This window comes from Balaenoptera ricei, chromosome 8, assembly GCF_028023285.1.
Source record: "Balaenoptera ricei isolate mBalRic1 chromosome 8, mBalRic1.hap2, whole genome shotgun sequence".
NCBI classification, from domain to species: domain Eukaryota; kingdom Metazoa; phylum Chordata; class Mammalia; order Artiodactyla; family Balaenopteridae; genus Balaenoptera; species Balaenoptera ricei.
In genome coordinates this window covers 43,203,595-43,230,859 of record NC_082646.1, presented here as the reverse complement: position 1 = coordinate 43,230,859, position 27,265 = coordinate 43,203,595, and the positions used below count along the sequence as shown (strand labels likewise).

At 37.2% G+C, this 27,265-nt stretch overlaps 1 protein-coding gene across 3 annotated transcripts in view; it reads left to right on the top strand.

The window, feature by feature from the left end:
* Positions 1-27,265, top strand: part of DEUP1 (deuterosome assembly protein 1) — a 105,663-nt gene that overhangs the window by 5,919 nt on the left and 72,479 nt on the right. The gene's annotated exons all lie outside the window — the stretch shown is intronic.

Genomic DNA, 27,265 nt, shown 5'->3' with positions numbered 1-27,265 from the left:
CATCACAGTACACCCAGAACTGTCTGTAAATGACAAAAGACTTTAAAATGACCACAGTTAAAGATTTGATGAAAGTTCATAATAATGCAGTTGACAAGAAAATTAGTTATTTCTGAGATATGCATTTTAAAGTAATAACTAGGATTATGACTTACAACATTATACCAAAACATATAAGATTTTTAGAAATTTCATGTAATGTCTGAAACATTTATATTTACATATTTCCATACAAATAACCCAATGAAAGTTTAGTATTAGTTGTTTGTTTGTTTTTTTATACTGCAGGTTCTTATTAGTCATCAATTTTATACACATCAGTGTATACATGTCAATCCCAATCGCCCAATTCAGCACACCACCATCCCCACCCCACCGCAGTTTTCCCCCCTTGGTGTCCATATGTCTGTTCTCTACATCTCTGTCTCAACTTCTGCCCTGCAAACCGGCTCATCTGTACCATTTTTCTAGGTTCCACATACATGCGTTAATATACGATATTTGTTTTTCTCTTTCTGACTTACTTCACTCTGTATGACAGTCTCTAGATCCATCCATGTCTCAACAAATGACTCAATTTTGTTCCTTTTTATGGCTGAGTAATATTCCATTGTATATATGTACCACGACTTCCTTATCCATTCATCTGTTGATGGGCATTTATGTTGCTTCCATGTCCTGGTTATTGTAAATAGTGCTGCAATGAACATTCGGGTGCATGTGTCTTTTTGAATTACGGTTTTCTCTGGGTATATGCCCAGTAGTGGGATTGCTGGGTCATATGGTAGTTCTATTTTTAGTTTTTTAAGGAACCTCCATACTGTTCTCCATAGTGGCTGTATCAATTTACATTCCCACCAACAGTGCAAGAGGGTTCCCTTTTCTCCACACCCTCTCCAGCATTTGTTGTTTGTAGATTTTCTGATGATGCCCATTCTAACTGGTGTGAGGTGATACCTCATTGTAGATTTGATTTGCATTTCTCTAATAATTAGTGATGTTGAGCATCTTTTCATGTGTTTGTTGGCAATCTGTATATCTTCTTTGGAGAAATGTCTATTTAGGTCTTCTGCCCATTTTTGGATTGGGGTGTTTGTTTCTTTAATATTGAGCTGAATGAGCTGTTTATATATTTTGGAGATTAATCCTTTGTCTGCTGATTCGTTTGCAAATATTTTCGCCCATTCTGAGGGTTGTCTTTTCGTCTTGTTTGTGGTTTCCTTTGCTGTGCAAAAGCTTTGAAGTTTCATTAGGTCCCATTTGTTTATTTTTGTTTTTATTTCCATTACTCTAGGAGGTGGATCAAAAAAGATCTTGCTGTGATTCATGTCAAAGAGTGTTCTTCCTGTTTTCCTCTAAGAGTTTTATAGTGTCCAGTCTTACATTTAGGTCTCTAATCCATTTTGAGTTTATTTTTGTTTATGGTGTTAGGGAGTATTCTAATTTCATTCTTTTACATGTAGCTGTCCAGTTTTCCCAGCACCACTTATTGAAGAGACTGTCTTTTCTCCATTGTATATCTTTGCTTCCTTTGTCATAGATTAGTTGACCATAGGTGCGTGGGTTTATCTCTGGGCTTTCTATCTTGTTCCATTGATCTATGTTTCTGTTTTTGTGCCAGTACCATATTGTCTTGATTACTGTAGCTTTGTAGTATAGTCTGAAGTCAGGGAGTCTGATTCCTCCAGCTCCGTTTTTTCCCCTCAAGACTGCTTGAGGCTATTCGGGGTCTTTTGTGTCTCCATACAAATTTTAAGATGATTTGTTCTAGCTCCGTAAAAAATGCCATTGGTAATTTGATAGGGATTGCATTGAATCTGTAGATTGCTTTGGGTAGTATAGTCATTTTCACAATGTTGATTCTTCCAATCCAAGAACATGGTATATCTCTCCACCTGTTGGTATCATATTTGATTTCTTTCATCAGTGTCTTATAGCTTTCTGCATACAGGTCTTTTGTCTCCCTAGGTAGGTTTATTCCTAGGTATTTTATTCTTTTTGTTGCAATGGTAAATGGGAGTGTTTCCATAATTTCTCTTTCAGATTTTTCATCATTAGTGTATAGGAATGCAAGAGATTTCTGTGCATTAATTTTGTATCCTGCAACTTTACCATATTCATTAATTAGCTCTAGCAGTTTTCTGGTGGCAGTTTTAGGATTCTCTATGTATAGTATGATGTCATCTGCAAAGAGTGACAGTTTTACTTCTTCTTTTCCAATTTGTATTGCTTTTATTTCTTTTTCTTCTCTGATTGCCGTGGCTAGGACTTCCAGAACTATGCTGAATAATAGTGGTGAGAGTGGACATCCTTGTCTCGTTCCTGATCTTAGAGGAAATGCTTTCAGTTTTTCACCATTGAGAATGATGTTTGCTGTGGGTTTGTCATATATGGCCTTTATTATGTTGAGGTAGGTTCCCTCTATGCCCACTTTCTGGAGAGTTTTTATCATAAATGGGTGTTGAATTTTGTCAAAAGCTTTTTCTGCATCTATTGAGATGGTCATATGGTTTTTATTCTTCAATTTGTTAATATGGTGTATCACATTGATTGATTTGCATATATTGAAGAATCCTTGCATCCCTGGGATAAATCCCACTTGATCGTGGTGTATGATCCTTTTAATGTGTTGTTGGATTCTGTTTGTTAGTATTTTGTTGAGGATTTTTGCATCTATGTTCATCAGTGATATTGGTCTGTAGTTTTCTTTTTTTGTAGTGTCTTTGTCTGGTTTTGGTATCAGGGTGATGATGGCCTCATAGAATGAGTTTGGGAGTGTTCCTTCCTCTGCAATTTTTGGAAGAGTTTGAGAAGGATAGGTGTTAGCTCTTCTCTAAATGTTTGATAGAATTCACCTGTGAAGCCATCTGGTCCTGGACTTCTGTTTGTTGGAAGATTTTTAATCACAGTTTCAATTTCATTACTTGTGATTGGTCTGTTCATATTTTCTGTTTCTTCCTGGTTCAGTCTTGGAAGGTTATACCTTTCTAAGAATTTGTCCATTTCTTCCAGGTTGTCCATTTTATTGGCATAAAGTTGCTTGTAGTAGTCTCTTAGGATGCTTTGTATTTCTGCGGTGTCTGTTGTAACTTCTCCTTCTTCATTTCTGATTTTATTGATTTGAGTCCTCTCCCTCTTTTTCTTGATGAGTCTGGCTAATGGCTTATCAATTTTGTTTATCTTCTCAAAGAACCAACTTTTAGTTTTATTGATCTTTGCTATTGTTTTCTTTGTTTCTATTTCATTTATTTCTGCTCTGATCTTTATGATTTCTTTCCTTCTGCTAACTTTGGGTTTTGTTTGTTCTTCTTTCTCTAGTTTCTTTAGGTGTAAGGTTAGATTGTTTACTTGAGATTCTTCTTGTTTCTTTAGGTAGTCTTGTATAGCTATAAACTTCCCTCTTAGAACTGCTTTTGCTGCATCCCATAGGTTTTGGGTCGTTGTGTTTTCATTTGTCTCCAGGTATTTTTTGATTTCCTCTTTGATTTCTTCAGTGATCTCTTGCTTATTTAGTAACGTATTGTTTAGCCTCCATGTGTTTGTGTTTTTTACGTTTTTTTCCCTGTAATTCATTTCTAATCTCATAGCATTGTGGTCAGAAAAGATGCTTGATATGATTTCAATTTTCTTAAATTTACTGAGGCTTGATTTGTGACCCAAGATGTGATATATCCTGGAGAATGTTCCGTGCGCACTTGAGAAGAACGTGTAATCTGCTGTCTTTGGATGGAATGTCCTATAAGTATCAATTAAATCTATCTGGTCTATTGTGTCATTTAAAGCTTCTGTTTCCTTATTTATTTTCATTTTGGATGATCTGTCCATTGGTGTAAGTGAGGTGTTAAAGTCCCCCACTATTATTGTGTTACTGTCAATTTCCTCTTTTATAGCTCTTAGCAGTTGCCTTATGTATTGAGGTGCTCCTATGTTGGGTGCATATATATTTATAATTGTTATATCTTCTTCTTGGATTGATCCCTTGATCATTATGTAGTGTCCTTCCTTGTCTCTTGTAACATTCTTTATTTTAAAGTCTATTTTATCTGATATGAGTATAGCTACTCCAGCTTTCTTTTGATTTCCATTTGCATGGAATATCTTTTACCATCCCCTCACTTTCAGTCTGTATGTTTCCCTAGGTCTAAAGTGGGTCTCTTGTAGACAGCATATATATGGGTCTTGTTTTTGTATCCATTCAGCAAGCCTGTGTCTTTTGGTTGGAGCATTTAATCCATTCACGTTTAAGGTAATTATCGATATGTATGTTCCTATGACCATTTTCTTAATTGTTTTGGGTTTGTTTTTGTAGGTCCTTTTCTTCTCTTGTGTTTCCCACTTAGAGAAGTTCCTTTAGCATTTGTTGTAGAGCTGGTTTGGTGGTGCTGAATTCTCTTAGCTTTTGCTTGTCTGTAAAGCTTTTGATTTCTCCATCAAATCTAAATGAGATCCTTGCCGGGTAGAGTAATCTTGGTTGTAGGTTCTTCCCTTTCATCACTTTAATTATATCATGCCACTCCCTTCTGGCTTGTAGAGTTTCTGCTGAGAAATCAGCTGTTAACCTTATGGGAGTTCCCTTGTATGTTATTTGTCGTTTTTCCCTTGCTGCTTTCAATAATTTTTCTTTGTCTTTAATTTTTGCCACGTTGATTACTATGTGTTTCGGCGTGTTTCTCCTTGGTTTTATCCTGTATGGGACTCTCTGCACTTCCTGGACTTGGGTGGCTATTTCCTTTCCCATGTTAGGGAAGTTTTCGACTATAATCTCGTCAAATATTTTCTCTGGTCCTTTCTCTCTCTCTTCTCCTTCTGGGACCCCTATAATGCGAATGTTGTTGTGTTTAATATTGTCCCAGAGGTCTCTTAGGCTGTCTTCATTTCTTTTCATTCTTTTTTCTTTAGTCTGTTCCGCAGCAATGAATTCCACCATTCTGTCCTCCAGGTCACTTATCTTATCAGTTATTCTGCTATTGATTCCTTCTAGTGTAGTTTTCATGTCAGTTATTGTATTGGTCATCTCTGTTTGTTTGTTCTTTAATTCTTCTAGGTCTTTGTTAATCATTTCTTGCATCTTCTCAATCTTTGCCTCCATTCTTATTCCGAGGTCCTGGATCATCTTCACTATCATTATTCTGAATTCTTTTTCTGGAAGGTTGCCTATCTCCACTTCATTTAGTTGTTTTTCTGGGGTTTTTTCTTGTTCCTTCATCTGATATATAGCCCTCTGCCTTTTCATCCTGTCTATCTTTCTGTAACTGTGGGTTTAGGTCCACAGGCTGCAGGATTGTAGTTTTTCTTGATTCTGCTGTCTGTCCTCTGGTGGTTGAGGCTATCTAAGAGGCTTGATGGGAGGCTCTGGTGGTGGGTAGAGCTGACTGTTGCTGTGTCGGTCAGAGCTCCGTAAAACTTTAATCCACTTGACTGTTGATAGGTGGGGCTGGGTTCCCTCCCTGTTGGTTGTTTTGCCTGAGGCGACCCAACACTGGAGCCTACCTGGGCTCTTTGGTGGGGCTAATGGCAGACTCTGGGAGGGCGCATGCCAAGGAGTACTTCCCAGAACCTCCGCTGCCAGTGTCCTTGTCCCCACAGTGAAACAGAGCCAGCCCCCGCCTCTGCAGGAGACCCTCCAACACTAGCAGGTAGGTCTGGTTCAGTCTCCCCCAGGGTCACTGCTCCTTCCCCCGGGTCCCGATGTGCACACTATTCCGTGTGCACCCTCCAAGAGTGGGGTCTCTGTTTCCCCCAGTCCTGTCAAAGTCCTGCAATCAATTCCCACTAGGCTTCAAAGTCTGATTCTCTATGAATTCCTCCTCCCATTGCCGGACCCCCAGGTTGGGAAGCCTGACGTGGGGCTCAGAACCTTCACTCCAGTGGGTGGACTTCTGTGGTATAAGTGTTCGCCAGTCTGTGAGTCCCCCACCCAGCAGTTATGGGATTTGATTTTACTCTGATTGTGTCCCTCCTACCGTCTCACTGTGGCTTCTCCTCTGTCCTTGGACGTGGGGTATCCTCCTTGGTGAAGTCCAGTGTCTTCCTGTTGATGATTGTCCAGCAGCCAGTTGTGATTCTGGTGCTCTCGCAAGAGGGAGTGAGAGCACGTCCTTCTACTCCGCCATCTTGGTTAATCCCCTCTTAAAATGCATTTTTAATTTGACTGAAGTACTGCCTTAGGTAATCTTTTCATAAAAATGAACATAGGTAGTATACTTCTTAACTTTTTTCATGTCCAAATGTCTTATTTTTACCCTTACACGGGAACTCTGTAACAGTCATTACTCCCATGGTCTTGAAGCATGGAGTGTTGCAGATGGAAAGTCCAATGCCAGTCTCATTCTCTCCTTCAGGTTTTGTTATCCCCTTCTTTTATTTTTCCATATCTGGAGGCTTATGGGATTTCTTTTTATCCTTGGAATTTACAAATTTACCAAGATAACTTTCTAGGTATAGATCCTTTCTCAATAATCCTTCACAGCATTTGGTGAACACTTTTATTACTGAAGATTCAAATCTCTTCAGCTCAGTGAAATTTTCTTCTATTCCTTTGATTAATAATTCTCCACCATCTTGTTTCAATCTACTAGAATGCCTACATCTTTTTCTTTTTTCTCATAATTTCCATCATTGTCTTTTTTGCTCTATGTTCTGGAGGAATTCCTTGCATTTTCTAATTTTTATTTCAGCAATGATTACATTCTGGTTTTTTATTGCTTCTCTTGAGATCTTTAGTATTGACAACCATGTTTTTATTCCCAATACTTCTTTTTTGTATGTTTATTTCATTGTTCCTTTTACATAGTAAATTGCTTTTCTTTATCAATGCAGTACACCCTTTGACTCTTATTAAAAATATGAATAAGAAGTGTTTGAAATTATCTATTGCTTCTTATATTAACTCCTTTACAGTCAGTCATTCTGTGGGTGTGGCTCTTGTATATTTCTCCACATCCTTCAATTTGTGCCTCTTTCCAAACCCTAACAATTACTCCACGGCGCTGCCTACTCCCAGCCTCTGCTACTCAAGAAGAGAAATCAATTCGGTTTTCCAGAGAAATCATTCCACCAACTACAGTGCAGCTACAGCTCCCTGAGGGCTCAGTATAACCACCATCCAATATGCTGTGCAGTCTAATATATTTAAGATTATTAAAGCTAATGTTTAATAAACTTATCTCTTCTAAAAAGGAATTCCACAAATGCATTGAGCAATGCTAAGGTCAAAACACAGAGAGTCCCAAAATTTCTGAATTCTAGAGTAATGTTTTGAAAAATGTCATTTTCCTTGTACAATATGAGTGGATGCACATATGATGGATTTTTTTTCTTTAAAATATCTTTTCTAACTGAAAAACAACATTTATCCAGATTTTCCTTTACTTAGTTACTCATGTATGTAATTTAAAAAGTCATTTGGTTCTTTGTCACTGTTACCAAAAAACAGCAATCTCCTATTCCTGCTCCAGTTTTCCACTCCCGAAAGGCAACCACTTTCATTTCTTTTGGCTGATCCTTTTGATGTTTATCTCCATATCTCTAAAGAACATGCTTACATTGCTACTTCTTGATTTTTCAGTTTTGGTCACCTCATCATTCCTGCTATACACACACACACACACACACACACACACACACCCCATTCCTCCATTCTCTCAATACACCATAATTTTGGTTGGATCAATATTCTGTTTGCCTTGTTATGACTTTATAAATACCTCTACCTTTATAAATACTCTTCACCTCTGAGCCATATAGTATACTGTGATTACTTTTCCTTTCCTGCACGTTTTGTTTTTCCTGGAGCTAATACCTCTAGTATCTTAATTATAAATTTTTTGAAGTTTTCTTCTTTCTGCATAATTTTCTTCAAACAATGTCTTTCTGTTTGTATTTGACCTCGTTGTGTGAACTGCTTTCCTCAGATGTCTGTGATCTCTGACTGCTTGCTCCTATTTAAGAGTAATGGCATCGGAAGCTGATGGGAAGCTCCAGTGTACATGGGCAGGGCTTGTTGATAGTGGTCTTCACTGTCTGATTATCAGGGTAGTCTCTTTCCTTTGTCTCAGGCTGATCAGTTTCCAGAGAACGTGATTCGAAATTCTCCTGCTTAGAGGGTATAAGTTGGGCAGCCAGCGTTCACCTCCTACTTCCAGAAATATCTAGTGGGTTGCTTCTTGGCTTTTTCCAATACCATCTCCCATTTTTTTGTCCTGTAGGTTTAACCTTAGGTTAAAAATATTCCTTTGCCTTATTTTAGTAGGATTTGGGAAGGGAGCAAAATTTGTATGTTCATCCATCTTCAACCAAAAGTCTCATTTTCTCTCCTGAATCATTTACTCTTTATTCTGTGACTTATATCTTAGTCGTTGATCTCGTGCATAGGATCTTGTCAAATTCTTCCTAAAAATCTAGGTACTGCTACATGATCTACCAAAATTTTTTTATCTGCTGTGAAAGTCATATTTTCAAAGACCAAGGCAGATGAATATTAAAGCACATTCTCACATCTGAATTCAGAAAAATCCTTTAAAGGAGTACTCTTCTATGTATACAACTTCCTTTTTTTTTTTAACATTTTTATTGGTGTATAATTGCTTTGCAATGGTGTGTTAGTTTCCGCTTTATAACAAAGTGAACCAGTTATACATATACATATATCCCCATATCTCTTCCCTCTTGCATCTCCCTCCCTCCCACCCTCCCTATCCCACCCTTCTAGCTGGTCACAAAGCACAGAGCTGATTTCCCTGTGCTATGCAACTGCTTCCCACTAGCTATCTGTTTTACATTTGATAGTGTATATATGTCCATATATACACTGCCACTCTCTCACTTTGTCCCAGCTTGCCCTTCCCACTCCCTGTGTCCTCAAGTCCATTCTCTAGTAGGTCTGCGTCTTTATTCCCATCTTGCCCCTAGGTTCTTCATGACCTTTTTTTTTTTTTTTTTTTTTTTTAGATTCCATATATATATGTTAGTATACGGTATTTGTTTTTCCCTTTCCAACTTACTTCACTCTGTATGACAGACTCTAGGTCCATCCACCTCACTACAAATAACTCAATTTCATTCCTTTTTATGGCTGAGTAATATTCCATTGTATATATGTGCCACATCTTCTTTATCCATTCATCTGTCGATGGATACTTAGGTTGCTTTCATGTCCTGGCTATTGTAAATAGAGCTGCAGTGAACATTGTGGTACATGACTCTTTTTGAACTATGGTTTTCTCAGGGTATGTGCCAAGTAGTGGGATTGCTGGGTCATATGGTAGTTCTATTTTTAGTTTTTTAAGGAACCTCCATACTGTTCTCCATAGAGGCTGTATAAGTTTACATTCCCACCAACAGTGTATGAGGGTTCCCTTTTCTCCACACCCTCTCCAGCATTTATTGTTTGTGGATTTTTGATGATGGCCATTCTGACTGGTGTGAGATGATATCGCATTGTAGTTTTGATTTGCATTTCTCTAATGATTAATGATGTTGAGCATTCTTTCATGTATTTGTTGGCAATCTGTATATCCTCTTTGGAGAAATGTCTATTTAGGTCTTCTGCCCATCTTTGGATTGGGTTGTTTGTTTTTTTGATATTGAGCTGCATGAGCTGCTTGTAAATTTTGGAGATTAATCCTTTGTCAGTTGCTTCATTTGCAAATATTTTCTCCCATTCTGAGGGTTGTCTTTTCGTCTTGTTTATGATTTTGTTGCTGTGCAAAAGCTCTTAAGATTCCTTAGGTCCCATTTGTTTATTTTTGTTTTTATTTCCATTTCTCTAGGAGGCAGGTCAAAAAGGATCTTGCTGTGATTTATGTCATAGAGTGTTCTGCCTATGTTTTCCTCTAAGAGTTTGATGGTGTCTGGCCTTACATTTAGGTCTTTAATCCATTTTGAGTTTATTTTTGTGTATGGTGTTAGGGAGTGTTCTAATTTCATTCTTTTACATGTAGCTGTCCAGTTTTCCCAGCACCACTTATTGAGGAGGCTGTCTTTTCTCCATTGTATATTCTTGCCTCCTTTATCAAAGATAAGGTGACCATATGTGTGTGCGTTTATCTCTGGGTTTTCTATACTGTTCCATTGATCTCTATTTCTGTTTTTGTGCCAGTACCATACTGCCTTGATTACTGTAGCTTTGTAGTATAGCCTGAAGTCCGGGAGCCTGATTCCTCCAGAATCCAACAGCATATTAAAAGGATCATACACCATGATCAAGTGGGATTTATCCCAGGAATGCAAGGATTCTTCAATATATGCAAATCAATCAATGTGATACACCATATTAATAAATTGAAGGAGAAAAACCATATGATGATCTCAATAGATGCAGAAAAAGCTTTTGACAAAATTCAACATGCATTTATGATAAAAACCCTCCAGAAAGTAGGCATAGAGGGAACTTATCTCAACATAATAAAGACCATATATGACAAACCCACAGCCAACATCGTCCTCAGTGATGAAAAATTGAAACCATTTCCACTAAGATCAGGAACAAGACAACGTTGCCCACTCTCACCACTATTATTCAACATAGTTTTGGAAGTTTTAGCCCCAGCAATCAGAGAAGAAGAAGAAATAAAAGGAATCGAAATTGGAAAAGAAGAAGTAAAGCTGTCACTGTTTGCAGATGACATGATACTATACATAGAGAATCCTAAAGATGCTACCAGAAAACTACTAGAGCTAATCAATGAATTTGGTAAAGTAGCAGGATACAAAATTAATGCACAGAAATCTCTTGCATTCCTATACACTAATGTATATGTACAGATTTTTCAGAAAAATCTGAAAGAGAAATTAAGGAAACACTCCCATTTACCATTGCAACAAAAAGAATAAAATACCTAGGAATAAACCTACCTAAGGAGACAAAAGACCTGTATGCAGAAAATTATAAGACACAGAGGAAAGAAATTAAAGATGATACAAATAGATGAAGAGATATACCATGTTCTTGTATTGGAAGAATCAATATTGTGAAAATGACTCTACTACCCAAAGCAATCTACAGATTCAGTGCAATCCCTATCAAAGTACCACTGGCATTTTTCACAGAACTAGAACAAAAAATTTCACAATTTGTATGGAAACACAAAAGACCCCAAATATACAACTTTCTTAACCTTTAGAGTGTCCTTTCCCTCTGAGACATATTCATAATCACAACTTTACTTACCTGTTTCTTATGAGTTAAATACAGTTTTAATTATAGTTTGTAAAAAATTCTAAGTCAATATATATTTGTAGTTTAGTAAATTGTCATATATTATTTTTGCACATTGAACATTCTTTTTAGTTTGATTGATTCTCATGGTATCTGAGTGGCCCAGACTCTACCCCATTACTCTCCATTATAATTTATCCCCCACAAAATACACATATTCCTCTCCAGAGTAATCAAATTTAACAAATTCTAGTTTCTTGTTTCTCTGAAGAAGCAAAGTGAAGTGGACCTAGGGTAAAATTCTGATATCTCAGACTTTGAAGTTAGACCCTGAAGTGTTAGCACAATGCTAAGTGATTGTAGGAATTCACTGAGTGACTTTGAAAGGAGGGAAAGACACTTAGGAAGAAAGGGGAGGGAGTGGGATAGAGGGGAGGAGGGCGTGAGGGAAGAAAGAAGGGTAGAGAAAGATTCCTTTGAAAGACTTGTTAAGCTGCTATTAAGTTAAGGCAAAGATTAAAAATTACCTCTGTGTAGGATAAATTTGCACATAATTTTTACAGGACAATGTTTACAAAAGGTTGGTTCTATTAGTTACAAGTTACATTTTTTTAAAAATGAAAAAGAAATAAGCCATGATATGTGTAAACCTAGGCATGTACATCAGGACCCAGGCACACTCACCCTGACCTGACATTCCAGGTGCTCAGTGGTCTGGCACCTTGGAACCACTTGGAGCAGTTGCTAGCCTCTTGTCAGAGCATTGGTGAAACAGAGAGGTGCTAAAACATGAAAATGATAGAAACAGGAGGAACTCGTTAGTTCTCTCCCCTTGGGGGGAAAAAGCAGTCTCACTGGACCGCAGTTCATGTAAAAGCTATGTACAAAAAGAGCATAACAGAGCCAGGTGCAGTATAGAATCATGCGGTGAAATGGCTTCCAAATTTTCTCTAAAAAAGAGAAAAGCAGAAATGCAAATATCTTGTGCTAATCTTATTTTCAAGTTATGAAAGTATTTTTAAAAAGTTCAAGAATAGGAAAAAATGTGTGGATCAGCAAAACAGCTGACTCATAAAGGACAGCTGGTCAGAGTACGGATGAAGTCTGTACCCATTCATATAAGAAACTGAAGTGGGATATGAGGCACGTTTGGTACTATGGCCCAGGGACCCCGGAATACCCAAATCTTGCCTCAGATCACAGACAATCTCAGGGAGAAACATACATACTTACAATGGCAAAGAAAAACAGACACTTTGAGCAGTGAATGATAACGAGGCCACCCACTTCCCACAGTGTCCATGGGGGCCATGAGGACACCCCTGCCCCTCTCAGCCGTGGTGGTATTGGCAAAGGACTAGTGGGGAGCCTGAACCCCTCACCCCGCCACCCAGCAGTAATGAAGAGTCCCTTCTCCCAAGTAGCAACAGATGCTTAGTCAAGAACGTGGATTCCACCATGGCCTGGCAGGAGTGAGACAGCACCCCATCTCTCTGATGGTGCATTCTCAGAAAAGGCCTGTTGAACACAAATTTTAAAAAGGATCCAGAGTCTCATAACACAATACCCAAACAGATTAGGGTTTTTATTTTTCTGGAGGTTGGCAGTTCAGAGCTGACACTGGCTCTACCGTACCATCAGGGATTCATGGAGCTTATGGTGCAGTGGGGGGGCAGATTTTAACAGATAAATGAGGGTATATTCTGTCAGGGGGATGGTAGTGACTGCTTTGAAGAAAAATTAAGTAGGTTATGGTAGTAGAGAGTTACAAAGTAAATCTGATAAGGTGACATCTGAAGAAAGACCTACAGAAAGTGAGGGTTCTCTTCATATGTATCCATATATATGAATATATATATATGAAATATATATATGAATTATATATGAAAATATATAATTCATATATATATATGAATTATATATATATATGTATTCAATATGGCCTGGGGAATGGCATTCCAGGCAGAGGAGACAGCAAAAGCAAAGGTTCTGAGGCAGGAACATGCTTAGTATTTTCAAGGAAAAAAAAAAGGCCAGTGTGTTTAGAGAGAAGCAAGCCGGGAGGAAGGTGGTAGGTGGTGACCTCAGAGAGGCAAATAGAACCAAGTCCTGTAGGGCCTTGCAGACCTTGGTAAAGACTTTAGGTTTCACTGTGTAAAATGGGAAGTCACTGGAAGGCTTTGAGCAAAGCAGTGACATTTTCTGACCTAATGTTTTGAAAGGCTCATTCTGGTTGCTATGTGAAGACTAGACCATAGCAAAGCAAGCGTAGAAAAGACAGACAAGCCGAACTGTAATTCAGTGGGAGATGGCAGTGGTTTGGATCAGGTTGGTAGAAATAGTGACAAATGGGGATGTTGTGACAGAAAAGCTGATAATATTTAGAAATCATAGATTGAATGTGGAGTGTGCAGGAAGGAGATGGGATGGTGGGCTTTTGTCCCACCAATTGGAAAGATAAGATTGTCATTTATTAAAATAAAGAAGACTGGAGAAAATGCAAGCTTGGTTTGAGATGCCTGTTACCCATCCAAGTAAAGATCAAATAATTAGCTGTATATCCAAATCTAGATGTATCTTTCTGCTTTATCACCCTCAGTGTGTGGCTTTATTGTTTGGCCCCAACTAATGATTGCAAGATGGCGGAACCACCTCCAGCATCACATCTGCCTTCCAGGAAGGGAGCAGAGGAAGGGCAATGGGTAAAAACAAAAGAGAGCATGCCAGCATTTTATTTGGGGTTCCTACAGAAGCCAAAGCCCTGAAACAAGGATTTGGATACAAGTAGTTTATTTGGGAGATGAAAGTATGGTGTATTAGTTTCCTGTGACTGCTGTATAACAAACTCAGTGGCTTAAAATAACTAAAATGCATTTACTCACAGTTCTGTGGTCCAGAAGTCCAAAATCAGTGTCACTGGGCCAAAATCAAGGTGTCAGCAGGGCTGCATTCCCTCCAGATGCTCTAGGGGAGAATCTGTTCCTTGGCTTCTTCAGGCTTCTGGTGACTGCCAGCATTCCTTGGCTTGTGGCTACAGCACTCTGATCCTTAAGTCCAGCATCTTCTCATCTGTCTCTGATTCATCTTCATAGCCCCTTTTCTTGTGTGTGCCAAATTTCCCTCTGCCTCTTTCCTAGGGCCCACCCAGATAATGTAGGATAATCTCCCCATCTCAAGACACTTAATTTATACAAACAACTTTCTTCCAAATAACATTTACAGGTTCCAGGGATTCAGACCTTATATCTTTGGTGGCCATTTTTCAGCCTATCACCTGTAGGGCTGGGGAAGTAAAACAAGGAAAGGCAGGTTATCAAACCGAGTACCACTGAGGGTGACTGGAGCAAAATCCTGATGGGGAAACTCTGGAACCCAGTGTAAATCACACTCCTCAGAGTTCTTCCATCCAAGGAGCAAATGAATGTTTATACACCAGTAACCGACAGTTATTGGTTGAAGGTTGCTCCTGGGAGGGCTTCAATTCCCCATCGCTGCTGGCCTATCACACAGGAGGCAAAGAGGACTCCAGTAGCAAGAGAAGACACTCAGGCAAGGAAATGCAGGTTCTGTCCACTGGAAATCAGGCTGAGTGCCCTGAAGTGGTAAGTGTGAGAGATGTGTGGGACACCAACAGCAACTGCTGTGGCCTTCTTTTCAACAGCTTCACAGCAACTTCCGCTTACATTTCATAGGCCAGATTTTGTTACCTGGCCATGCCTAGCTCCAGGGGAGACTGGGAAATGTAGTTGTTTTTCTCGCTGGACACATTTCCACACTGAATAACATCAGAGCTCTGTTGGTATGGAAGAAAGGAAAGCTGGATGTTGAGTAGGCAACTAGCCACATAGGAGATAAGGATGGAAGCAGACAAGAGATAAGGATGACTCAGACTAGGGTTTTATCACTGGATATGGTGAGAAGTAGTCAGAATTTAGTATACTGGAGGCAGTGCCAATAGGACTATGGTTCTGGGGTTTGAGGAAAACACAAATCTAGAATCATGAAGAGTTTTTTTATCTTGAGTAACTGTAACTGTGGTGCCAATTAAAGAAATGGAGTGACTGGAGTGGGAGCAGGTTTGTGGCACAGGGAGTCTAGCACTCTGCTTTGAACTTGTGAAGACTGAGATGCCTATAGACGCCTATGGGAATGTCAATGTTGAATAGGTAGTTGGATAGAGAAGTCCGGAGCTCAGCAGCTCAGGCTGCAGATACAGATTTGGAAGTTATCAGAACAAGCTGGCATTAGAAGTTTCATTAGAAATTTCTAACATTTAGGGAACAGTATATTTCTTACTTTTCTAGCCGTGGAAAAACAGATTTTATCAGTGTTTGCCTAATTCTTCACTGTTAGGATCCAGTGAAATAGACGGCTGTAGTTTTAAACAGAAAAAGGGTAAAGTGACTGTCCTCACATGTACTAACACTGCAGTCTCTCATCAGATAGACCTTTTGGCAGGAGGGAATTTTAATTGTTTTAAGAGATTGGCTTATAGAATCCATGCTTATGGTTATTAGTGGAAGTCAATCATTAAATATTTAAATGTTTAAATAGTCAAAAAAAGTACAAAGGGTAATTTTAGATGTTGAAAATGGGATAGCAATATATGTCAGATACAAATTTGATTTTGGGTTCATACTTTTTCAGTGGCTTTATAATATGTCCAGATTTGCTTTAGTTTCAACCTCTCCCATAGGCTTAAAAAAAGAAATATAAAAAAAACAAACAAAAAAATCTAAGCTAATGCATGTGTAAATATTTATTTACTATTAATTGTATCCTATGTTTGTATGTATTAATATGGAATAATTTTTCAGATAATTATTTATGCTTTTAGATGATTGTAGAAATCACCCTGAAGAAAGAGAGTTAGTGCTTGCTAACATTTCACTGTCTCCTTACCTCATTCGATCTGTGAACCAAGGTGTTACTCAGAATGTGAATAATTATCATAGAAAAGTTTCAAGAAAAAGTTGATCTGTAATGTAGATTTTTAAACAGAATTTCCATTCCCTTTAGAACATAAAAAAAATGAGATTTTAGATTTGTATGTACCTAGAATTCTTATAAAACACTGATAGAGACTTGAAAGCTATGACATTGCATTTTCTTTCTATAAACATCTTTTTTTGATGATTATAATGAAGGCTTTAGAATAAGGCCTTTATAAGTACAGTTAAGCGTGCTTTATTGGAATAGTGGGATATACACCTCCTCCACATCCTAACATTAAGCTTATCACAAATGAGAGCAGAGAATGGACTGAATATGAGCCACCATCTCAAATATGCAGTAAAAATAGGCATTGCAATGCTAGTACGTCAGCAAACACTCACGGTGACAGTAAATAACATTTTTTGGACAACAAAAAAAAAGTGCTTGAGAAAAAGCTACTTTTAACTATAATTCAATAATTAATTTTGAACAAGGGCAACCATGAAACTATGACCTAAAAATCATAAAGTGATAAATCTTTCATTTACTGTTTTAGGAGAGACAATTGACTGAAGAGCAGGCTGACACCACAGACATGTCTACAGAAGTGAGTTCTAGGAGTTCTGCTGGAGTCTCTCTCATTTGGTTCTAATTATGTTTCGGGTGTAGTACAGAATGTGATGTGCAAATAGGATTTGTGAGCCACCACAGAAATGTTAAATTCTATTTATTTATTATTATTTTTGAAACTGAAAAAAACCAGTTTATCCATTTCTCCTACCTCCATCTCTTGCCTCTGGCCACCACCAATCTGTTACCGGTATCTATGAGTTTGGTTTATATATATATATATATATCTTAGACTCCACATATAAGAGAGTACATATGGTATTTTTCTTTCAGTGTCTGACTTATTTCACTTAGCATAATACCCTCGGGGTTCATCCATGTTGTTGCAAATGGCAAGATATCACTCCTTTATGTGGCTGAATAATATTCCATTTTATGTGTGTATGTCTATACACACACACATATACATACATGTACCACATCTTCATCCATTTATCCATCAATGGACATTTACTTTGTTTCCATAACTTGGCTATTGTTAAATAATGCTGTAATGAACATGGGGATGCATATATCTTTTCAAGTTAGTGTTTTCATTTTCTTCAGATAAATGCCCAGAGGTGTAATTGCTAGATCATATGGTAGTTCTATTTTTAATTTTTTGAGGAACATTCATACTGTTTTCCATAAAAACTGTACCAATTTACATTCCCACCAACAGTGTACAAGTGTTCTCTCTTCTCCACATCCTTGCCAACACTTTTTATTTCTAGTCATTTTCATAATAGCCATTCTGACAGGTGTGAGGTGATATCTCATTGTGGGTTTTTTTGCATTATGTTTAATGATTAGTGATGTAGATTAATGATAAAGAGCAGTTTTCATGTGTCTTTTGGACATGTGTATGTCTTTTTTGGAAAAACATTTATTCAGATCTCATTTTTTAATCATTTTTTTTGTATTGAGTTGTATTAGTTGTTTATATATTTTGGATATTTGCAAATATTTTCTCCATTTTCATTTTGTCAATGATTCCTTTGCTATGCAGAAACTCTTTAGTTTGATGTAGTCCCACTTGTTTATTTTTGCTTTTGTTCCTTGTACTTTTGGTGTGAGAATCAAAAAATCATCGTCAAGGCATAATGTCAAAGAGCTTTACCGCCTGTTTTCTTCTAGGAATTTTATGATTTTGGGTGTTACACTCAAGTCTTTAATCCACTTTGAGTTAATATTTGTGTATGGTGTAAAAGTATTAGTCCAGTTTCAATCTTCTGCATGTGGCTGTCCAATTTTCCCAAAACCGTTTATAGGAAAGACTGTCCTTTCCCCATTGTGTATTCTTGGCTTCTTTGTCATCAATTATTTAACTATATATGCTTGGGTTTATTTCTGGGCTCTTTATTTTGTTCCTTTGATCTGTGTGTCTGCTTTTCTGTGAATATCATACTGTTTAAATTACTATAGCTTGTAATGTAGTTTGAAATTAGAGACTGTGATGCCTTCATCTTTGTTCTTCTTTGTCAAGATTGCTTTGGCTATTTGGGGTCTTTTATGGTTTCATACAAATTTTAGGATTATTCTATTTCTGTGAAAAATTCCATTGGGATAGGGAGTTTGATAGGGATTGCATTGAATCTGTAGATTGATTTGGGTGGTATGGACATTTTAACAATATTAATTCTTCCAATCCATGAGCATCGAATATCTGTCCATTTATTTGTGTTGTTTTCAATTTCTTTAATGTCTTGTAGTTTTCAATATACAGGTCTTTCACCTCCTTGGTTAAATTTATTGCTAGGTATTTTATTCTTTTTTGATGCAATTGTAAATGGGATTGTTTGCTTAATTTCTCTTTCTGATAGTTCATTATTAGTTTATTTAAATACAACAGATTTTTGTATATTGATGTTGTATCCTGCAACTTTACTGAATTTGTTTATTAGTTTTTAAGTTTTTTGATGGAGTCTTTATGCCATATATATATATATAGTGTCATCTTAATATAGTGACAGTTTTACTTCTTCCTTTCCAATTTGGATGCCTTTTATTTCTTTTTCTTGCCTAATTACTCTGGCTAGGACTTCCAATACTATATTTAATAAAAGTGGTAAGAGTAGGTATCCTTGTCTTGTTCCTGATCTTAGAGGAAAAACTTTCAGCTTTTCACCATTGAGTATGATGTAGGCTTGTCACATATGGCCTTTATTATGTTGAAGTACTTTTGTATGTCCCCTCTGTACCCACTTTATTGAGGGGTTTTGTCATAATGGATGTTGAATTTTGTCAAATGCTTTTTCTGCATCTATTGAGATGATCATATGATTTTTATCCTTTGTCTATGTGACATATCACAGTGACTGATTTGTGGTTGTTGAACCATCCTTGCATCCCTAGAATAAATCCCACTTGATCGTAGTGTGTGCCTGTTGAATTTGGTTTGCTAATATTTTGTTGAGGATTTCACATTTGTGTTCACCAGGTAATTTTCTTTTCTTGTGGCATTCTCGTCTGGTTTCAGTATCAGGGTAATGGTGGCCTCATAAAATGAGTTTGGAAGAGTTCCCTCCTCCTTTTTTTTGGAAGAGTTTGAGAAGGATTGGTATTAATTCTTTGAATGTTTGGTAAAATTCACCAGTGAAGCCATCTGGTCCTGGACTTCTGTTTGTTGAGAGGTTTTTGATTACTGATTCAATCTCTTTACTAGCAGTCAGTCTGTTTAGATTTTTTATTTCATTATGATTCATATGAGTCTTGGTAGATTGTATATTTCTAGGAATTTATCCATTTCTTCCAGGTTGTCCAATTTGTTAGTGTATAATTTTTCATAGTAGTCTCTCTTACGATCTGTTTATTTCTGTGGTATCAGTTGTAATATCTCCTCTTTCATTTCTGATTTTGAGTCTTCTCTTTTTTTCTTGGTGAGTCTAGCTAGAGGTTTGTCAATTTTATTTATCTTTTTCAAAGAACCAGCTTAGTTTCACTGATCTTTTTTTATTGTCTTTTAAGTCTCTATTTCACTTACTTCTGCTCTAATCTTTTTATTTCCTTCCGTCTACTAACTTTGGGTTTTGTTTGTTCTTTTTCTAGTTCCTTGAGGTGTAAAGTTAGATTGTTTATTTGAGACTTTTTTTTTCTTGAGGTAGGTATTTATAGCTAAAACTTCCCTCTTAGGACTACTTTGGCTGCATTCCATAAATTTTGTATGTTACATACCCATTTTCATTTGTCTCAAGGTATTTTTTACTTTCTCTTTTTATTTCTTCTTTGAACCTTTGGTTATTCAGTAGCATGTTGTTTAATATCCACACATTTGTGAATTTTCCAGTTTTCTTGTGTAATAAATTTCTAGTTTCATAACATTGTGGTCAGAAAAGTTGCTTGATATGACTTCAGTCCTTTTAAATTTAGTAAGACTTGTTTTGTGACCTAACATATGATCCAGCTTGGAAAATATTCCATGTGCACTTGAGAAGACTGTGTTTTTGTTACTTTTGGATAGAGTATTTTATAAATATCTATTAATTCCATCTGGTCTAATATGTTGTTTAAGGCTGATTTTTTTAATTGATTATCTGTCTGGATGATCTATCCATTAATGTAAGTGGAGTATTATAGTGTCCTACTATTAGTGTATTGCTGTCTATTTCTCCCTTTAGGTCTGTTAATATTTGCTTTATATATTTAGGTGCTCTTACGTTGGGTGTGTAAATATTTACAAATGTTATATCTTCTTGTTGGATTGACTTCTTTATCATTACACAATGCCCTTTTTTGTCTCTGTTACAGTCTTTGTTTTAAAGTCTATTTTGTCTGATAAAAGTATAGCTGCTCCAACTTTTTTTTCAGTTTCCATTTGTATGAGATATCTTTTTCCATCCCTTCACTTTCAGTCTATGTGTGTCCTTACATCCTAAATGAGTCTCTTGTAGGCAGCATATAGATGGGTCTTATTTTCTTATCTATTCAGCCACTCTGTGTCTTTTGATTGGAGAATTTAGTCCATTTACATTTAAAGTAATTATTTTTTTTTAATTTTAAAAATTATTTTTATTTATTGTTTATTCATTTTGCCTGTGCCGGGTCTCAGTTGTGGCATGTGGACTTCTTAGCTGTGGCATGCAGACTCTTAGTTGTGGCATGAGGGCTTCTTAGTTGCGGCATGTGGACTTCTTAGCTGTAGCATGCAGACTCTTAGTTGCAGCATGTGAACTCCTAGTTGTGGCATGCATGCGGGATCTAGTTCCCTGGCCAGGGATGGAATCCAGGCCCCTGTTGGGAGTGTGGAGTCTTACCCACTGGACCCCCAGGAAAGTCCCTAAAGTAATTATTGATAGCTGTGCACTTAGTGCCATTTTGTTAATTGTTTTCTAGCTGTTTTTATACTTCCTCTATGTTCCTTTCTTCTTCTCTTGCTCTCTTCCTTTGTGATTTGATGACTTTCTTTAGTGGTATGCTTATATTCCTTTATCTTTTGAGTATTTACTATAGGTTTTTGCTTTGTGGTTACCATGAGGTTTACATGTAACAATTGCTATCTATAACAGTTGATATAAAGTTGATAATAACTTAAGTTTGATACCATTGTAAAGCTCAACATTCTTACTCTTCCCCTTGCTGCATTTAATGTTTTTGATGTCACATTTTACATCTTTTCATCTTGTATATCCCTTAATTGTTGTAATCATAGTTATTTTTACTACCTGTTTTTGAATCTTCTTACTAGCTTTATAAGTGATTAACTCACTAACTTTACTATATATTTACCTTTCCAGTGAGATTTATTCTTTCATATGTGTTCTTGTTATTAATCAGTGCCCTTTCTTTTCAGCTTCAAGAAGTTCCTTTAAAATTTCTTGTCAGGCCAATTTAGTGGTGATGAACTCCTTTAGCTTTTGCTTTTCTGGAAAACTCTTTTTATCTTTTCTGAATGATAACTTTGCTGGTTAGAGTAGTCTTGGTTGAAAATTTTTTCCTTTCACTGCTTTGAATATATTGTGCCACTATACATTTAGTAGAACTAAATAATAGTAATATAACTAAGACAGATAGTATGTTAATACATTTTTAAAATGAGTTTTATTAGAATATTTTGAAAAAGGTAAGACCTGATAAGATTGCTCATCAGCCTTTTGGAAACTCATTTTCTTAGGCTTGTCCATGTTGCATGAAATAGTGTCCTCTTTATTTTTTTCTCCCTGCTTCCCTTCCTCTCTCCCTGCTCTTTCTCCGTGATGACTTCTATATTTGTTTTTTAAGGCAAAGCCCCTCTTCTCTCTCCCAAGGTGAAGATCCATTTCTGTCAGACATCTCTCATGTCCTGAACTGAACTCACTCTTTTTTTTTTTTTTTTGAATAGACCTGTTATCCACTTCTGTTTTCCAGACTGGTGATGGATAGACTGACCCTACATTTCAGTTTGCCGAGAACAGCCGCTGTTTATACCTGTTGTCCTGGAATAATTATTATTAGTGCCCCTTTCACTTTTAAAATTGTCCTGGGTTGGATAACAAATCATATGGTCACCATAGTTATCTGTCCGATGAAGATCTGCCTTTTAAGAATCAGCACCTAAGCCCATTGTTAAAGGACTTTGGAGTGACATGTATTCCATGTATCTTACCCTAGCCCCTTTTACTCTGAATGACTCTCTCCACATTCCATTCCACTGCCCTTTCCCAACACACTTGCCACTACTGCCTCCAGTTACATCACCAGCTTTCTAGTTTGCTCTCTCTTCATCTCCAAATAATGATGTCCTGATATTTTAACTCTAGGATCCCCAGACTGGTATGTTACCCTGCAAGTCTCAATGGGCCCCCTCCTTTCTGGCTTAATGCATTCAGACTGCTGTCCTGACCTCAGGATCTTTCTCTTGTGAATTGCTCCCAAGGATAAACCCAATAGTTAGGGCAGGGGTTTACATGTCTTAAGTGGTGTTATCAGGCATAATCCAACCAGTCTCCAATGCTGAAAGATTCAGAGAATTTTTTTTTTCTTTTTTAGCTCCTCAGTCAACTTTTCTAAACTTGGAATAATAAGGTCTACTTTATGGGATGTTTTGAAGATTCATGACAGGAAGTACAGGAAAGTAATCAGCATAGAGTTAGTCAGCATTTGACTAAAGGAAGAAATAAAAATATAAATAATGTACTGTCCAGTTATGGAGGAGACTAAACTAAGCCTTTTGTATTTTACTTTAAAGTTCACTAGATTTAGGAACAGATATTGATACTGAGACAGCTGAACTGCTATTAATTATCTCTGAGAAACTGAAGAAGGGAAAATATACTACAAGATTAGACAATTGACTTTCAAAAGGGAGTATTAAATATGACAAAAAGTTGAATTTGATGTAAAAGTGTGTTTGACTAAATCTTAGATAAGACTCTGGAAAAGATTATCAGTGGTTTGTGAGCATCCAGAAGAGGAAGCAGTGGCCACCAGGACTCAGCATGGATGCATCCGGACCAATGCATGCTAGACCAGCCTTGCTTCAAAGTGCAAGTGTGCTGGTGCATCAGAGAACATATAGACAGAGATGTACTTGGGCTTTGGCATATTTTATAGGGCGTTTCACCACATTTTTTGTGGGAAAAAAAAATAAGGTTAATTAAGTGGATTAACATCTGATTATAATAAAAGAAATAATCAACAGATCACTGTGACCCTGAAGGGCTTGATAATGGAAGGCCAGAGGGCTCTGTCCTCTCTCCTGTCCTTTATGACATTTAACAATCACTTGTATGAAAAAAAAATGTATATGTAAAACAAGTAATGCTTATCAAATCTGCTGCTGACACAAAATTGGGAGGTATAGCGAATATATTCTCTGACAGTACCAGGATCCCAAAATATAAGCTCAGATGTTACCTCTTTCAAGAAGGTTTCTGTGATAGTCCACGCTGTCCAATACCCAAGGGGTATTTGGGCCCCTCCTTTCTGTTCCCAAAAGAACTGTATGTATTCATCAATCTGTTACTGTACCTGCCTGCCTTGCAAGTCTTCCTATACACAAGCAGTTGGTTTTGTGTCTCTGTCTTCCTAGTTCCTCTCACAGTGGGGAGAAGTCACCTGTGAATGTTTGCTTCCTTAAAGAATCAGTGATGACAACCTACATCGAGGCTGAAACTGTAACACTGAAATGTAATGAAAATAAATATAAATCCCTGCCCTTGGAGCATCCCCCAAAATGAAACAATCACAAGATAGTGAGTAGGTGGCTTTACTCGTAGCATGCATGAAAACGAAAAAGCGTGTTTAGCAAGAAAAAACTCACCTTAAAAGTCATATGATATCACTGCTTACCCTTCCCCCTCCCAAATTCAAAGCTAAGGTGATCTTCATCTGCTTGAATGAAAGTATGTATCACCTAAAACAAAGGATGTGAGAGTCCCTCTCTGAGCTTATTAGACCATACCCTGGGTACCATGTTAAAGTTCTGAACAATACATTTCAAGGAGGAAATCGACAAACAGGAAGGAACTTGTTCAGAGGAGAGCCACCAGGATTATGAAGGTTCTGAAAATCTTAAAATAGTCATTCATTTCTTCAACTAATACACAGTTCAACAACTGTATATTAAGCATGTAGTATTTTCTAGGCAGTATACTAGGTAGTGAATGGTAGAGAAAAAAAATCTCTACAAGCAATTGAAGGAAATAAAGATAACTTGTGAAAATAAACAAAGACCACCCAATAAGAACAAATGAAGGCTATTTATTCAAAGATGTCTATAAAAAGGGAGTCAACTATCACTTGCATTTGGCAGACTCAAAGACAGGCAGGAGAGTGGGAAAGCTTAACAGTGAAAAACCAGAGGCTTCAGGTATGCCTCAGCCCTAGGCTGTCGACATGGGGAAGCTAGAGGCAGGATCATTAGAAGCAGGGCCTCCTATGTGATTGGTTTGGGGAACATATTTGCCTTTCTCTGGCTGGTCCTGAGTTGGAAGTGGAGGCAAAATTGGGGAAGCTGTCAATCATTGACCAAGTCTTGACCGTTCTAGGACTGTTGCTGCAAAGGTTTTGGGTCAGAATCCATTACTGCATATTCTGGCATTGTCTGTTAGTATGTTCAGTCTCAAATATTGAACATTGAGAAGACTCAGGAAGAATCTGGAGGTACACTGAAAACTGTATTCAGCGTATTGATAACTGTATTCAAGTATTTTATAGTCTACAGTGTTGAAAAGGCATTTGTTCTCAGTGGTTACAATGGATCAAATTAGGATCAGTGGATGAAAAAGTTCTTCAGTATAAGAAAGAACTTTTAAAAACCCACTTCTGTCTAGATGCAATCTCAGACAGTGGTTACCTGCTAAAGGAAAAGTTCAGACCTAGGCTGGGTGACCTCTTGGCGGTGATATTACAAAATAGATCACAAACTTTGGCATGCACCACGTGGCATGTACTTGATACCTTTGTTACCAATGCAGAATCTGGGCTCTGTCCTAGATTTGCTGAATCTGATCAGTGGGGTATGATAGATGATTCTCTCCAGAAACATTTGTGGAAGGTATGCAAACACTGAATGGTTAGTTGGACTAGATGACTTGTAAAAGTCCTTCCACTTTGAAGTCTAATATTCTGACTTTTGCATATCATAGTCATAACCAGAAAATAAACACTTTATTCACTTATTTAACAATACTGATTGAGTAGCTCATATTATGCCACACTCTACTGTAGGCCTATATTTTAATTCCATTAGCACGGTACATTCCTATATGCCAAGGAGATAGTAATGGAAAAAACTCGTTCATTGACTCTTCAGAGATTTATTGAGCATCTGCTATGTGCTAGAGCACTGTGCTAAGCCTTGGGGAGATGGTGATGAACAAGACTGATGTAGTCCTTTTTCTTTCAGAGTTTACACCAGCAGAAAAAAATAGACAAAATGTATTTACAGTAAAGGGTGATACATGTTGTTATGAAATAAAAATGGTGTGAAAACCATTCTTTTCGTTCTGTTGTTTTTCCCCACATCAGAACTCCAATCAAGTTTTTTTATAGAGGAATTAGTACTTCCTTTCCTCAGACTTGTTTTAGGTTTTAAGTAAAAACTGAGAGCCTTTGGGCCTTAGCCCAGGAATGTTAGAAGACTTAAGAATGGCATTTTGTACTTACAACCTCTCTGGTGTCAAAACTGGTGAATCTGCTGTTGAATAAGCCAATCAAGGGGACATCCCTTGTTCAGGTTGACTCTGGGTATTTGAGAAAGGGATTCTGGAAATTCTGAGTTCAAATACCTATTTCTTTTTTTTTTTTTTTTTTTTTATTAACATATTTCCATACAAATACAAATATGATTTTTAGAAATTTCATGTAATGTCTGAAACATTTATATTAACATATTTTCATACATATTTCCATACAACTACAAATATAAGATTTTTAGAAATTTCATGTAATGTCTGATACATTTATATTAACATATTTCCATACAAATAACCCAATGAACAAATACCTATTTCTAAACCTATTGCAACAGAGCTAATTTGTACTACATTTTCCAAGCAAGTTCGTATGCAAAACACCATGTCTTTTGCTGTGTGGTATACAGGAAGGAGCTTAATTAAGATGGGAAGCAGCCGTCTAGGATCTAGTTCTGGCTCTTCCATTAATTAATGTGTGACCTTGATGTCGCTGGGCTTCAGTTTTTTAAAAATGCTAAATGATCTTTAATTAGCCCTAAAATTCTGATTTGATGAAACTAAATGGAGGAAATGAAGTCATTTTACACCTGCCTCTCCTGCCTTCCTCCCAGCTACGCAAATATATTGGAAGCCCTATCAGCACCATTGAATGGATACTGAAGTAACTTGCTTTTCTAATCTGGACATTTGTGTGTTCTTTAAGCTGAAGTCTGAGGCCTCAACATCTACCTGCTTATCCAGGCTGAATGACTGGATTTATACCAGGTCCTTGGGGAATGCTTCAGGTTCTGTGAAGGAGAACCCTGCCCTGGGAGCACTTAGCAATCTCTCTAATTCTCGGTCTCTGTAATTCTAGTTATCACCAAGGGTCTTGTTTCAAACACAGTAGACCTTCTTAGACCCAAAATATTACCACTTTTCTGACTAATAGTATCCCCATTGTCTAAAATCTTACATTACTCTGCCCACACCTGCCCACTTAGATTCCTTCCAAAGAGACACCACCAGCCAGACCACACCAAGTTTCTCTCCCAAAGGAGCAGCAGTGTAGCCCAGATAGTGCGTTTGAATCTGATCCTACCTAGCCTGGGCTTGTTCCTCTCTCCCTGGCAGGCACAATTGAAGCCCCAGCTGACCTGCCGTCAAACCTCCTTAACTTATGATAAGCGCATAGGTATATGTATATTTACATGTAAGAGCATGGAATCATTTTTCATAATTAGAATATTCCTTTAAATTAGCCCACTCTAAAATTAATTAATTAATTAATTAATTTATTTATTATTTTTAAACTAACTTTCTTTATTGTGACCTTATTTCTGACGTAATCCACACAATATTTTTTCATTTTAGGACTCCCTTGTCTAAGTCAAAACTTTTGGGTCAGGGAGATCCATGCGTTACCACCAGTACATAAGAGAAATGCAGGCAGTGACTTTATCAATATATT